Below are 15,043 nucleotides of genomic sequence, written 5' to 3'. Positions count from 1 at the left end.
GTTGTCTTGTAAAATAATGTCATAGCACAGTTATTAGGCATTCCCACAGGTATTTGATCAGCTTCATCTTTTTATATAATAAAAAAAAAAAGAAGAAACTTGAATGTAGGTTGTCCCGTGGGCTTACTTTTGTTGAACGGGGTGGGAAGGAGGAGGGAGAGAGGAAGAAATCATATTCTGTAAAAAATGCCAACCCACTCATTTCTATTTTAAGCATAACTTCTGTAAAAAGAACCATCTGAGCATCAATTCGTATTTAATACAAGTTTCACAATTCAAACCCAGATTGATAAAATAGATTCAAGCTACATAATTTAATAAATTTTTACATTGCTATATGTCTTCGCCATGTAATTAGCTTTGATGTAAAATTGTTTTTTATCACAAGTCTTCCCACCCCGGTAAGTGAACAGATGCATAAAGCACTTGCCTTTCTGACCAACTGTAAATCAGCTTCAACGGGGGAGTGTCTGGACCTCAACTGTTGTCTCTGAAAGTGATTTTACCCATTTTTCTCCCAAGTGCACAAGAATATCCTCTAAAACCACACTGCAAACAACTAAATCTAAAAATAGTCATTCTAGCCATAAAGAGACAATATTCTACTTGCTGGAAAAAGCTAGTAATAAAATCATAACAAGCCAAATACCGCAGATATCATTGTAGGAGCTTCACCTCATCACAGCAAAATACACAGTCACAACAATACACAACACAGTCGAAGTCTTACCAAATAGAAACTCAGCTATCACAAACAGATATAAAGTACAGTACAAAAATAACAGGGACAATCATGCAGAGAAAGGAAGACTGACAACACAGGGGTTTTTTATTCCCCCTTACATGTCCAAAATACTAAGCAGAATGAGTAAGAGATGCTTCAAATTATACCAAAAATCTTTCCATTACAGAGTAAGTTAAGAAAACCGTATACCTCAGGGAACTGGGGGAAAGGGGGGAGAGAGAGACAGACTGAAGCAACATCTTCATGACTCATGACATGTAGCTATAGCTCACCAAATTTGAAATGGAGAATAATGCAAAATATAGAATAAAACTTATATGCCTTGACAACAGCAATAAGGAGAAGAATATAGAAGAGTGCAGAAGAAAGGATGTGAGGGACATTAGTGATACCTAGTCAGAGGAACACAGTAGGACTAACCTCTAGATTGATTCCTTAAACTCTAGCTGCCTTTTGTTGACAGGCTGGGGTGCAGGGAGGGGAGGCATGCAGAACATAGATCAACATGGGGTGAATGTTTTAATGAAGCTAAAACTTTTAAATGAATACCACGGATGTAGAATTGGAAATGCTGAAGGAGGTGGATTTTTTTCATTACAAAACTGTTTTATTCTGCATCAAGCATTTTACTTTGTTAAACTACCTATAAAAGAATGATCTATACATAACTTTATAGTCCCATAAAAAAATAATACAGATGCTGCTTAGAAAGATAACATCACTGATAATCCTCTCATTGAGACTGATGAAGATGAAGACTTTACAATGGATAGAAACTGAAGCTAAAATACAGGATTAAAAATAAAATATAGAACAAGATTTATTTTTAATTAATTCACATGCCACCCCCATTCAATTGATGTTTTTTGGAGAGCTGCATTAAGCCTACAATGTTCTTACCCAGAAAAGAGTCAGACCTTAAAAAGTGTTGCTTTTAAGTAGGTAGGTAGGACAGTGTGAAAATTTGCATTGTCATACTCACCTAAAACAGACTCAGACCTACTATTCAAAACAATTTAAAAAAATTCAATGTAAACTTGCACATAAGTTCCTAGTGTTAGTCTCTCATAGAGAGATCGTGAACAAAATGCAAGATTACCCCTCAGAATCCCTGCCTATGCAGAAACAAGTTACAACACTTAAAACTTCACCTTCTTAAATAACTAATCAAGCCTAAAAAAATCACAACATATAAAATTATAACATAGCTACTATTAATTTAGAATATGGAAGAATGGAGAGGAACTTGTTCTAGAAGTGGCCAGATGAAGACTCAACTATATCTTTTTATTTTTGGGGACTTCTCTTCTATGAACTTTTTCAGTCTCCTTTCAAGCTATGTAAAGTTTTATCATTCACAATGGCTGGATAATGCATTAACAGCTGTTTTTCCACAGTTTCACCAAAGCAGCCAAGCTTTCCAGTTCTGAGATGGACTATCCCAAATGCTCAGTGGAGCTTCTGCTTCTATGGACCAGATGGACACACATGACTCATAGTGATCAGAACAGAGACACAGGGTCTATAGCTCACAGGATCTACCTTGCTTTGTTGGATCCGTCTTGAAAGGATGGGCAAAGTTTTACTAAATTGCTAAAGAACTGGCCCATCAACCACAATGGGATCTGTATTACAGGTCTGATGAAAGTGATCCACAGGAATAATCTCTAAGACATGGGGATGCCTTCTGAGATTGTTAAGAGTGAGAGGCAGCTGGGAACACTGACACTGGAAGCAGCTATCTCCACAGGCTATACTGGGTATTTTCTGGTTACTGAAAGCTCCCCAGTCAAGCACACCTAAATGAGATGTCGTTACCATGTTATTTGTTTGAAGTAGAAAGGAAAATTCTAGGCTAATACTAAAATATTCATGGAAGAAAGAAAAACATCACATCACTTGATTTGCAAACTAACCACAAGATCGATGGGCCATCTTCAGGTCTTGATGCTTGCACCGTACCAACCCCTAATTGCTTATCAGGTAAATCAAATATTTTCCCTTAGTTTATCTTCAGTAAGTATACTTTTTAAAAGAGACAGTAGGCCACATCCAACTGCATTAAACTTTACAAGTTTAACCAATTTAGCAAATGGGAACAAGGAGGGAAAATAAGATATGGAGATACATCTTGTCATTTGAGATTCCATTTTTATTATAGCAGCTCAGGCACTGAGGCAAATCCTAACATCTCTGCATATGAGTCTGGCAGCATCATATTAAACAAAAAGTGTGCAGAGAGCCATGGTTTTGTAAAATTACAGATCAAAATTGAAAACATTTGTGGAAGGAGAAGCAGAGGGAAATACATGAGGAATTGGGGGAGCCAGAGCAGAAACTGGCCCCAAGCCACAGTCAAGATTTCTCTTACTTTAACGCAGAGGAAACAAGTGAGATGGTAGAAGCACGATCTGTTGCTGGCAGCATCATCTGTGCAGACTACTGTGGGTTACACTGGTCTGCCTGGCTACCACGTCTGAGCGCATGAATCAGAAGCTCTCTCTCAGGATTAAATCATTTCCAGTAATAAATTCTGTTTTCTAATTTTCAAACAGTGTGATACTAGAGCTTGGGCCAACAAACCATCACAGTCACAGCGTGGCCTTTGCTGCTGGCGCTGCAGCAGAAAGCAACAGTAGTGACACAGATGACATTGTGAGCAGCATTAGCAGAACAGATTTATTTTGTGGAATTGGTCAGCTAATATCCATTGTTCTAGAGTGTCAGTGGGCCCGAGACCCACAGCCTAGATGGAAAGAAGTCACCTACAAGATGTGGCACTTGACCAGAGTGAAAGTTTGTTAGTGGATAGTAGCAACTAGATGGTAACAAAAAGTTTGTAGTCTCTGCAGTAAAATCATGTTTCTCAAGCTTTTTTAATGCAAAAACCTATCACAACGTGTTGTGGGAGAGGAAGAAGTCATCCACAGACTTTCTGTATATCATCATCACAAATGACTTTACATTATAAAAGGATAAATACTGTACAAACTCCTGAAAGTGTATTAGTTTTATTTTATTTTCTGCAATTTTGTGTGAATATAAGATTTTCTCTCCCTCTGTGTTGTTTTTTCCATTAGTTTTGTACATACCTTCTGATATATTATGAATCACTGGCTGAGAAACTCAGGAGATGGGTCCAGACGGATTTGGAGACTGTATGGTTGCTTCTTCAAGTCGTACGATACACGATTTGAATGCTTCTTAACAACCCACACAGTAAATTTGATGTCAAACTTGGGAGAAATACTGGCCAGATTTCTCACCCAGTTTTGCATGCCAAACCTTTGACAGGGTCCCCCTTCCCTCCCCCCCCTCCCCCCCCCCCCCCCCCCTTTTTTTTTACAGGGGGTATAAATTGACTTCTACATTGAAAAATTACTCCCACAAATCCTAACATAAGAAGAAAAAAAACTGGTCAGAAACATCTCCTGCTCTTGTCAGTTCCTTCAACCTCAGAAATCTGGTTTACAGTTTAAAAAAACCCCAGACGTCTTATGGGTTCTAGTGTTTAATGTTGATAGATTTGCTGGTTGGCTAGAGGTTACCTTCTAGCAGATGTCGTTTTCGATGCTTCATATTGCTAGATTCTTACCCTTCGGTAGCAAGGCAACACTTACTAGAAAAATCATAACCTTTTCATCAGTCACAGTGGCACTGTAGGGCCAGGATCCAGCAAATGACGGTTATGAAAAATACACTCAGGTCTGTCAGTCCACAGCCTGGGAGAGATGAGCTCCAAGTCACCCACCCAGAGGCATAACTTCACCCCTTCTGAAGACATTTCAGCCTCAAGATATCAAAATGCAGAGCTTGCAACAGACTGAAATTGAAACTTCAGGCTTCCCAGAGAACAGTTCCTATTTTTACAAGCAAATTACATGAATTTCCCCTCAAGTTTTGCTACTCGGTAATTCAACTTGAAAAACAATATTATTATTGCCACATGGTATCCAGGAGAAAAGGTAGACAATTTGGATGAGGAGTACATGCTTTCTTTCTCTAAAAGTCATCATTTTCAGGTTTGATTTTTATTTCCAGGCCTATTTGTGTCACACTGGAGATCGTTTTGTAATGAGAAAATGACTGCTAGTATGACAAAGCCCTGTGCTATATTTTGTGATCAAAGGCATTTTAAGAGAAGGGGAAAAGTTTCTGTGCACATACATTGGAAAGTGGTACCTGATGCTGCTGTTGGACTCCTTTGTTGTAGATTAATGTGTTGATGTTAAGCTACTTCAGCTAAACTCTTTCGCTACCAGCCATCAGTAACCACTGAGTTTCACGACAGAAGCTTTTGCCTCACTGATTTAAAAGCAGGCATTTGGCTTTGTCAGCCAAAATGAACCCAACACTCAGCAGTGGACAGATTATACCCAAATGCCAAACCTCTGTTATTAAAAGTTACTGTGTAACACCAGCTTCTATTACCACAAGGTTAACCTAAATGTACACCACCACTCAGTATTTACAGAAGGTCAGAGATGTGCAAAGCATGGAGCAAAAGCGGGAGCCCTTTTCTTTGCCCTATAAAAACAGGTTTGTTTAGCATTTTTATATATCCATTCCTTTTGCATTTTGGAAAACTGAAGATGTGACCCTACCATGAGGCAGTGAGCAGCAGAGAAGGTCATGAATTTCAGCTGTAGCCTGGCATGGTAGGGAAGAACCCATTTCATCTAGCTACATCCATTACTGGCCACATGTTATGGTCTGAGCCAGGTGTTGAGTTCACTATCTGAAAAGCTGGTTTTGCTCAAGAATATGTTCCTAATTATTGCTTCCCTTCTAAGTCTTTTTGAAGGCAAATCAAATGAGTCATAAGCTCAGATCAGGGTAGGTATACATTTACCACTGTGTGGAGAGAAGCGAAGATCACAAGAAAAGACAAGCACAAAATGTAATCCTTGCTGATAACATAAACAAAAAGAAAGTACTCTGAGAGAAATCAGTTGTTTTGACAATAACCACCACCAAAGAAGCCAACTGTGTGTTTCGTTCGTTTTTTGCAAAATAAAGCCTAGCCATTTCACACAGATCTAATCAAGCAAGATGACAGATTGGCTTTTGGCTATATATGGAGCTATGAAGTTGGTGGATGTCTCTAGTACATGCATGACTGTAATAAATACACGAGAATAAAAATAGCTGTCTTACATATATTCATATCTATTGTCTGGGTTTGAATCCATGGAGGAAAAATGTGAGTTGTCATCTCCTTTTTCTCCCCCAAGTCAAATGGCTTTGAATCAGTAGTGAATACCAGAATTAACAGCTCTGAATTAGCCCAAAGATATGAATAAACTCAATGGTAATGTTACAAGCCACAGCTTACAAAATAGATATAGAAGACACCTCATCCCCATCAGCAAATTGTGCCATAGAAGCACAAAGTGATTCTGAGGGATTTTACTTAAGAGTAGCTCCTACAGATTCCACAGAAAGAAAAAAAGCAGGATGTCCAAAGAGATGACTGTGTAACTTACCAAAGCAATATGACTTCCCATCTTTGACACATTACTTACACACAAGAACATACCCGACAAGCAAGATTGTTTAAAAGGAGCTTTTGAGTTCCTCGTTAGTGTTGACTAATGCCTAATTAGGCCGGTTGCTTCAGAGCAAGTTTTAACTTCTATCTTTTTTACTTTAAGATCAGTAAGGTTTTCAGTCTCTTGCAGCTAGCATTGTGTAAACTGTATCATATAGCTAACTGTAACACAAAGCCAGGTATTTTCTCCAAGAGTCACTGATAAGGTACAAGTTTGTTTTGTTTTCTCTTGTTCTAAGAAATGCTGTCCTGTAGTCGATCCACTTTGCACACCAAGTTGGGATACTCACAAGCACACAGCTACATAACATTCATGCACAGTGATGTAACGATGGCATGCACAAGCTAAAGAATACTTTGAAAGAGGTGATTGTCTCGTCACCATACAAGCAGCAATCAATTATGTCCCCCATACGGCATAACAGACCAGTGCTAGCAAGGTTATTTATTTCTGGGCAGTTAATCCTGAGGCTTTTTACTACATAGTGACTATTAAATTCATCAGTAGGTTACCATAAAACTATGTTACAAGGAAGAAAAAAATCTTCTTGCTTTCTGTCATGCACAGGTATAACCATTTATAGCAAAAGAAATTTATAACAAATTTAACAAACTGTGCATTTATAGTAAAAGAAATTCAGGTTCAGTGATAAGAAAGCATATTTATTCCCCATAAGGTAATATATAATTTGCAAATTTTAGAAACAAGACTCTAAGGCTAATAAATATGGGGCTCTTGTGATACTTAATTCACATGATTTACTAAAGCTATTGGGGTTAAGCTAGTAGTACTTTTTTCTTCTGAAAAGAAATAGTGTGGGGGGGTTTATTTAGATAAATCAAGAATTCCTTAAAGAATTTGTTTATGCAGTAGTACGTTGCAATTTGTGACCAAGTGTGCAGACACTACATAAAAGTGTTAAGTGACAGTGTTGTTATAAGGGGGGGGGGGGGGAATCCCTGAAGTCTTCTTCAGATGAATGTCACTATGACTCCTTGGCATTCTAATTCAGAGCTATCAAGTGATGGCTTCACAAAGCACAGTGTTAAACTGTTAATCTATTTTGAAAGACATCATTCCATATTTACTAGACCCAGGTCCAACTAGGAAATTACTTCAGAGTGTACTTAAAGTGACACTAATAAAGCAAGCAGTTTCACTAGCAGCAGAATTAATGAAAACTGGTTTCTTACAGGCTCATATCTCACAGCTAGATTCTTCAGGGTCTAATACAGAGCAAGACTGAACCGACGCTTTCTTAAATTGGTTGCTCTCTCTCTTGATATTCTAGAGTATAATATAATGTGAACCCATGGCTAATAGTCTTCCTCCTCTACCAATCCACCTACATTCATCTCATTTGTAGGATACATTTGAAACTCTTGTCAAGTTTGGCTAAAATTGTTGGACATGTAAAAAAGGTGGGGTGGCTGTTCATTGCAGTAGAAGGTCACCAACAGGACTCCTGCTTCCTGAAGGAGTTTGGGTATATCACTTATTTGAGCCCAAATTCTCCAAGGAAACCAGCCATTCACTGTCAATTAACTTCCCTGATTCCCAGGTCCCCAGCACATCGGTTGTACTGTCTAGGTAATGACATTAGATACACTGCAGAAATAGCCAATTATTACAGCAACAAATCTATTGCTTCAGCACTTCACAGGCTATTTATATTCATTTGGTGGCAGCCAGACCTATCAGCTGCTGTACGAGTTACCCCAGTGTCACAAGGTCTGGCCTTCTGTTGAAGCTGGATTTCCCCTACACTTGAGCCTCAGAAAGTTCAATTACGTGGGCTTTATGCAGGTGACTTTCAGATGTGGATGTGTGTCAGGGAGCTGATATAGATAAAACAATTTCTTTTCTTTACCCCCACATTGAAAATGCTCCCTTTCTTAGGGACTAATACAAAAGTTAAGTTTTGATTCCTTGGTCTAGAGAGGCAGATAAGACATATTCTTGATCTTCAAAAACCTCTGGAAGTTTGCTGGAGATTTCTATAAATATTTTAGCAAAGAAGAGATGCTTCTTGCCTTTTTCCTTTTTAACCTAAGGACTTGCTCAGATTAAACACCTTGTGAAAGCCTATTTTGTGTATATGTAGTCAATCTTGCATAGTGTTTAAAAAAAGGCTTTAATTTTGTTTAACACTACTTCTGAAGACTGCATTCTTGCATTTTCATGTACAACAGATATAAGAAGTGTCAGTCACCTCATCACAACCACATTTACCATTAAAATAAAAAAAAAGGGGTAAACCATACACTTATATCAGTTAGTCTTCATCTCACTACTGCTTCAGCCAAAACACTGTAGCCGTGTCAAAAATCAGAGAGATCATTTCATAGTTATTTCTTGGTGCTTCAAGCCGACTTTCACAACCAAAATGATCCAAAGATCTGCAGGCATACATCAGTTTTGCAAAAACTGAATGACCCCTGCACAAACAATACACTCAGGTGGAGGAATCAAGAAGCTGAACAGGAGTCCTCATGAAAATAAACCTGGACAATTCATGAGATGACTAGTTAGTGTCGTGGTTTAACCCCAGCCAGCAACTAAGCACCACACAGCCGCTCACTCACTCCCCCCCATCCAGTGGGATGGGGGAGAAAATCGGGAAAAAGAAGTAAAACTCGTGGGTTGAGATAAGAACGGTTTAATAGAACAGAAAAGAAGAAACTAATGATGATAATGATAACACTGATAAAATGACAACTGTAGTAATAAAAGGATTGGAATGTACAAATGATGCGCAGGGCAATAGCTCACCACCCGCTGACTGACACCCAGTTAGTCCCCGAGCGGCAATTCCCCACCCCCACTCCTCCCAGTTCCTAGACTAGATGTGACGTCCCATGGTATGGAATAACCCCTTTGGCCAGTTTGGGTCACCTGCCCTGGCTGTGTCCCCTCCCAACTTCTTGTGCCCCTCCAGCTTTCTCACTGGCTGGGCATGAGAAGCTGAAAAATCCTTGACTTCAGTCTAAACACTACTGAGCAACAACTGAAAACATCAGTGTGTTATCAACATTCTTCTCATACTGAACCCAAAACATAGCACCGTACCAGCTACTAGGAGGACAGTTAACTCTATCCCAGCTGAAACCAGGACACTTAGAACAACTGGGAAAGCAGAATTCAGATGTGGACCACACAGGGTCACACAACTTTCCATTTAAAGGGTATAGTAAGCAGAAGTATGATTTCATTACACAGGGATATGCATAGTGTAAATGTTAATGTAGTTGAAGGGAAAAATCCCACTCGTGAAGTTTTCACCCCAGATTTTGAGGCCTGGAGGCAGCAGCTAACGTTCTTTGGTATTGATCTGAATCACCTGGAGAGTAACCCTGGATGCATGAGTTCACTCTCATGAACTACCACTATGGAAGGAATCCTAGTTAACAGCAGTTTAAGGTATTCTTTGCAATCCGTCATCAACATGGCACATTTCTTACTGCACGATGAAGAACCACAGCCACACGCCCTTATTTATTGACATGAGTTCATATTTGAAAATTTCTCTTTGAATTCAAAGCCAGCAAATTTTAGTATTTTCAGTGTTGTCTCTGAAAGGAAAAGAGAGGAAACTGGACATGCCTTGTACAAAGGCTTCCCTAGCAAATTTACAGGAATTACTGCTATTAAAGTGTGACCTCGTGCTGAGGTGCCCACAACAGTCCAATTCCATGTTTGCTATTGTTCTGCAAGGAGAAGAAATCACTTCGATCGATTTTATTGATTTCTGAGCTCACAATGTCTGCGTAAAATTCTGTCATAGTTTGGCATTTAGCTGTGTTACTATGTTGCTATTTTAGGTGATTTTTCATTGGCACCAGTTCTGGTCTGTCACTGTTTTGTAGGGACAGTGGCTGTAGAAGGATTGTGACTGTCAGTCAGGTGCCACCCACAGCTTACAAAGTTGGTTATGGACACCGTCCCCTTTCCCATTTTGCTATTCCTTTCCTATTAAATTTTATTGCTATTTCACCTATAGTAACAGGCACAAAACAAGCCTAGACAGTTGACCAGGAAGGAGCGTAAAGGCTCTTTTTCTTGGCAACATTTTCCCGATCCGTATTGTATTGCATATTACCTAATTCAGGCCAAAGGAAGGCTTCACTGGTCAAATCCTCCATATGGTTTGAGGCAAAGACAATCTAAAGAAAACCTGCACATTTTTTTCAAAACATAGATGGGTTCATATCTTTTCCCCCCATATAAGAAGTCTCTTGCTATTCTAAAATCCTTATGAAATATCTTCCTTCTCTCTTTTGATTTTTTTTTTTTTTCTTAGAAGAAAAATACAATTGTTTCAAAACCAGCTTTTAAGATCTACATTAGCACTTCAAGGGAACTGAGGAAGAGGAAACTTCCAACAGTGGATATCTCCCCACCAATGGATAAAAAACAATCAGGAAAATGCTAAATTTAAGTGCATTTTTCAAGGGTTTCAAAAAGACAGAACTACAGAGAGCCTCATGGATACTTGTCTTACAATACATTACTTACTAACTAAACCGAATTCCCATAAAAACTTTGTATCCCATACTTATGAAAAATTAAAGTCACTTAGCAGTCTCATTTTCACAGTGAAAATCTGCTGTCACTGGACATGTCTGGCACACAGCAATTTAATCTTTTTGCTAATGCCAGTCCCATAGATAACTTTCAGCATATGGTCAGAGATTTTAAATTAAATTCTGTATTCGACCAAAAGCCACTATGGAAGCTAGAGCACAAAGGACTGAGATCATAAAGATTTGTGTTTGCTGAGCAGCTAAGCCAATGACTAACACTGTGCTGAAGCATCTCTCAGATAGTCAATTGCCAGACACAACAGCCAATATCCTAACTTGATCAAAGGCAACTGCGATTTACTACTGACTGCAACAGGACCTGGCTTCTCCCAAAGACTTGATGCTTCTTCCCTGCCAGGCACCAATTTGAAGCCCAGGGCAGGAGGAATACAAGTCAGCACAAACATCTGTGATACGTACTGAGAATTATTATTTCAATTATTGTCTGTTAGTATTTTAAGCCCAAATGCCATATTGTAACTACTTCAAACATCAGCCCTAATTCTATAAGCTTAAAAAAAAGCGAACAAATTACAGTTTCCCCTACTCAATTCTATCTATTGCTAAAAGCAATAGAATTTCTGTCCTACATTGAACAAATACTGATTCCAGTATTAACAGGGATGATGTGGATCAATTCTACAGATCTCTGACCCTTAATGCAATAATGTCATCAGCAGTAAAGATACGTGCAAGGTGACCTGTGCATTTAGTAACACAACAGAACCACTGTCTTAGTAACAACAAGATTGGAAATATTCAGGACTGTAAACTTTCCAAATAGGAAAAAAAATATATCTATAACATCAACTTGGAAAAGACTTGGCAACACAACAACTGAAATAACTGTTATGCAATAAAATAAGTGGATTTTTATTCATCCTACCACTCACTTGTCAGATAACAACTCTATTAATATCCCTGTATCTCTGCTGTGCACAGCAGCTTATATTTCAAAAAAAGACAAAAACATGGATAAACTTGGTACATCTTTAGTGCAACTCTGAGAAACATGGAGAAATAATCTTGAAACAGTGCAGAAAATAATGAAAATCAAGATTTGGCAAATCTGCAAAAATAGTTTTTAAATGGAAGTTTTGACATGGAAATTGAGGTTGCATATGCAGCATCTGTCTTAACAAAAGTGACAAAGCAGCTGGCCCTTTGATCAAAAAATTCATCTCCTTTGATTCAGACCTTCCATTCCTTCGGTGTGAATGTTATTACATTATACTTCAAAGGCATTTGTATTCAGTCTTGGTATTAAATAAAAATAAAGAAAAAAACCCACAACAAAACACTGTGTTAACTTATCATGACTAATTAGATTATTAACAGTAAAAGAAAATAAAAAATAAGGCAACATGATATTGACTGATAAGAACCAAAATTAGGGAGATATATTTGGAAAAGTTGGTCACTGTATATCACTACTGGAAGCGAAGATTTCCTCCCTCACACATTACATTTTAACTCATGAGACCTGGCAAGTGTAATATACCATGCCAAGGATTAATTTATTACACTAGCTTTAGGATTTGAATTAAATAATCCTAGATTTCCATGCCACCAGTTGAACATGCTAGAAACCACAGCAGACACCAGGATGGTCTTTGACCATTTGGTGGACAGCTAGGTTAAACAAAAACAAAACGTACCTCAATCGGGGTTCTAAAGGCACCAAATGAGGTTTTTATGAATTGACGGCACTTTATACACAAACACTCCCTATTTTGATTCTTTAAAATATAGGAGAATGTTTATTTTTACACAGGTCTTCCCTCTTAATGGGTGAGAATTAATTAACTAGGTGTGGATGCAGCTGCCAACACATTTCAAGAAAAAATATTTTCTTCAATTATTTGTTCACATTTTTTTTACTAAGAATTATTTCTCCCCTTTGGCATTCACTGTTCTTAAGTATCTGTGACTACATGGATGTGCACTGAAACACTGCACTCTAACTCAACATAGAAAGATATTTGTAATAGTAGGTTTCTCTTTACAGAAAGCAGTAAAACCTAGTCTCTGAAAACTGTTCATCTTTGCAATATTATGGAACAGAAATAAACTATTTCTGAATAAAATGCAGAACTATTTCCAATTTTTTTTTCTTCAACTTCATACAAAGCTCAATTACACAAAAGAAATACAAGCCATTTGGTAACTCCATCAAATTGTTCTGAATAAATCTACTCCACATTCTGAAGCATTTAGTACTTCTGCATACCTAAAAACGAAACAAGTACATACTGTGGAGTGACTAACACTCCTGTATGTGCCACTTACCATTGTTCAGCAGTCCTTTACAAGTCCAATCTTGGGACATCAGCAGAACAATATTGCTATAATACAGAACAGATGCGAAAATTCTCCTTATTCAAAGCCTAAATTGTGCTTAGTATTCCATTTTCTTGATCAAGTAACTACACTCAACTCCTTCATACTGCAACGGAAGGCTGTTCCCCTTATACTCAATAGTTACATTGACATACTTTGTTATATGATATCTAATAGGTTAAGTAGGTGGCATATCTATATATTTTACAAAACACACTTTTTGGTTTATATTTATAACTTCCGAAATATACCTTGAATTAGGCAATGATTAAAGAGTTTTAAAATCCACTTCAAACTCCAGTGAAGTCAGCAAAAAGACTCTCCCCAATTTGAACAGATGTTGACTTGAATCCACACCATAAATTCGTAATCCCAGCACAGAAACATCTCTTCTAAAAAGCCAAAGTTGTATTCTTACATACCTACAAACAAGTTCTCCATATAGTTATTCTACTAAAGACAACTCTTAGACAAAGACCTAATATGACAAGTGCCACTGTGAAGAAGATATTTACTATGGCCTCAGGATTTACCTTCAATATATGACAATTTATAGAACTGGAAATAGCTTAACCTAACACAGCAATTGTTCCATGCAATGATCTATAAAACAAACACTAAAATACAAGCTGGCAGCTGTCACTCAGATATGGACTTGGAAGACACGTCGTTTGACAGTTTTAGATATCCCTGGCTATCGTGGGGGTCAGTGAGGTTGCTCACTGTTTAAATAATATCTGTCTAACAAAAATCTCATGAAAATATGTTTTCATTTGATTTTAACAGTGAACATTATATCTTGCTTTTAACAAACATCTAGAATTAAGGTGACAACCCTCCACATTTCTAGTACTGATAAATTAAAAGATTATGGTTACATTTTATTCTACTTCATATAGAATATCAAGTGCAGTCATCTCTTTAATCCTTTCTTAGCAAGCATGGAATTTCAATGATACAAATCCTTATTAATGAAAAAAAAAGAGATTTTTAAATGCTTGCCAAAACAAAATATGAGAGAGAGAAGATGTTTGATAAGTAGCCCACAGCAACCAAGGGAAAGAATACCACTATTTCAGGATACACGGTCTATTTTGGTCAAACTGAATAAAACAATAGTGTCAAATCCTACAAGTCCATATTGTCACCATGGTTTTTAAGACCTTTAGCATATCTAAAAAGAAAATGAAAAAAACACAAGCCCCATTAGAGACAGAGGGAATAATGGGAAAAATATTCCCATTACCTTGTACTTTAATCATGTAGAACCTGGGAAAGGATCAGACTCTTTAACAAGCAACCTGAATAGATTCCTGATGGAGCTCCCACCAAACTGAGGGAGAAAAGGCAGCATACTCCAGAGATGTCCTCTTTCAAAGCACAGGGGAGAGAGACTCTTGTTTCTACAGGTACTGGGGGGCTCTGGTCCCCTTCCCTTTGAAACATTCAGAATATAAAGTTTAAAAACTGACCAGATACTCAGAGTATCTACAGAACAAATCAAGGCTTGCACTTTCCCTTCAGCAAAATTACTTGTCCCATTTCTTCGTATTTCCCGTGGCTGGAGCCATGGGACTCTCCAGTAGTATCCCACTGAATCTCATAATTGATTTCCATACAGGTTTACCTCAGTTTGCTACAGACACCAACTGTCTTTAGAGAGAAATGACACAAGGTGAGAGCAAGAAACTTCAGCTATGAGAGCTTAGATATGTCATGTCTCTAGGGAATTTCTCTCTAGCTCATATTTGGGTGTTTGCGGAGAGACAGAGCAGAGAGGAGGGGAAGGGGAATACAATGTTTTCCCTCCAGCATAACCGTTT

This window comes from Accipiter gentilis, chromosome 24, assembly GCF_929443795.1.
Source record: "Accipiter gentilis chromosome 24, bAccGen1.1, whole genome shotgun sequence".
NCBI lineage: Eukaryota > Metazoa > Chordata > Aves > Accipitriformes > Accipitridae > Astur > Astur gentilis.
This window is presented reverse-complemented; position numbering follows the sequence as displayed.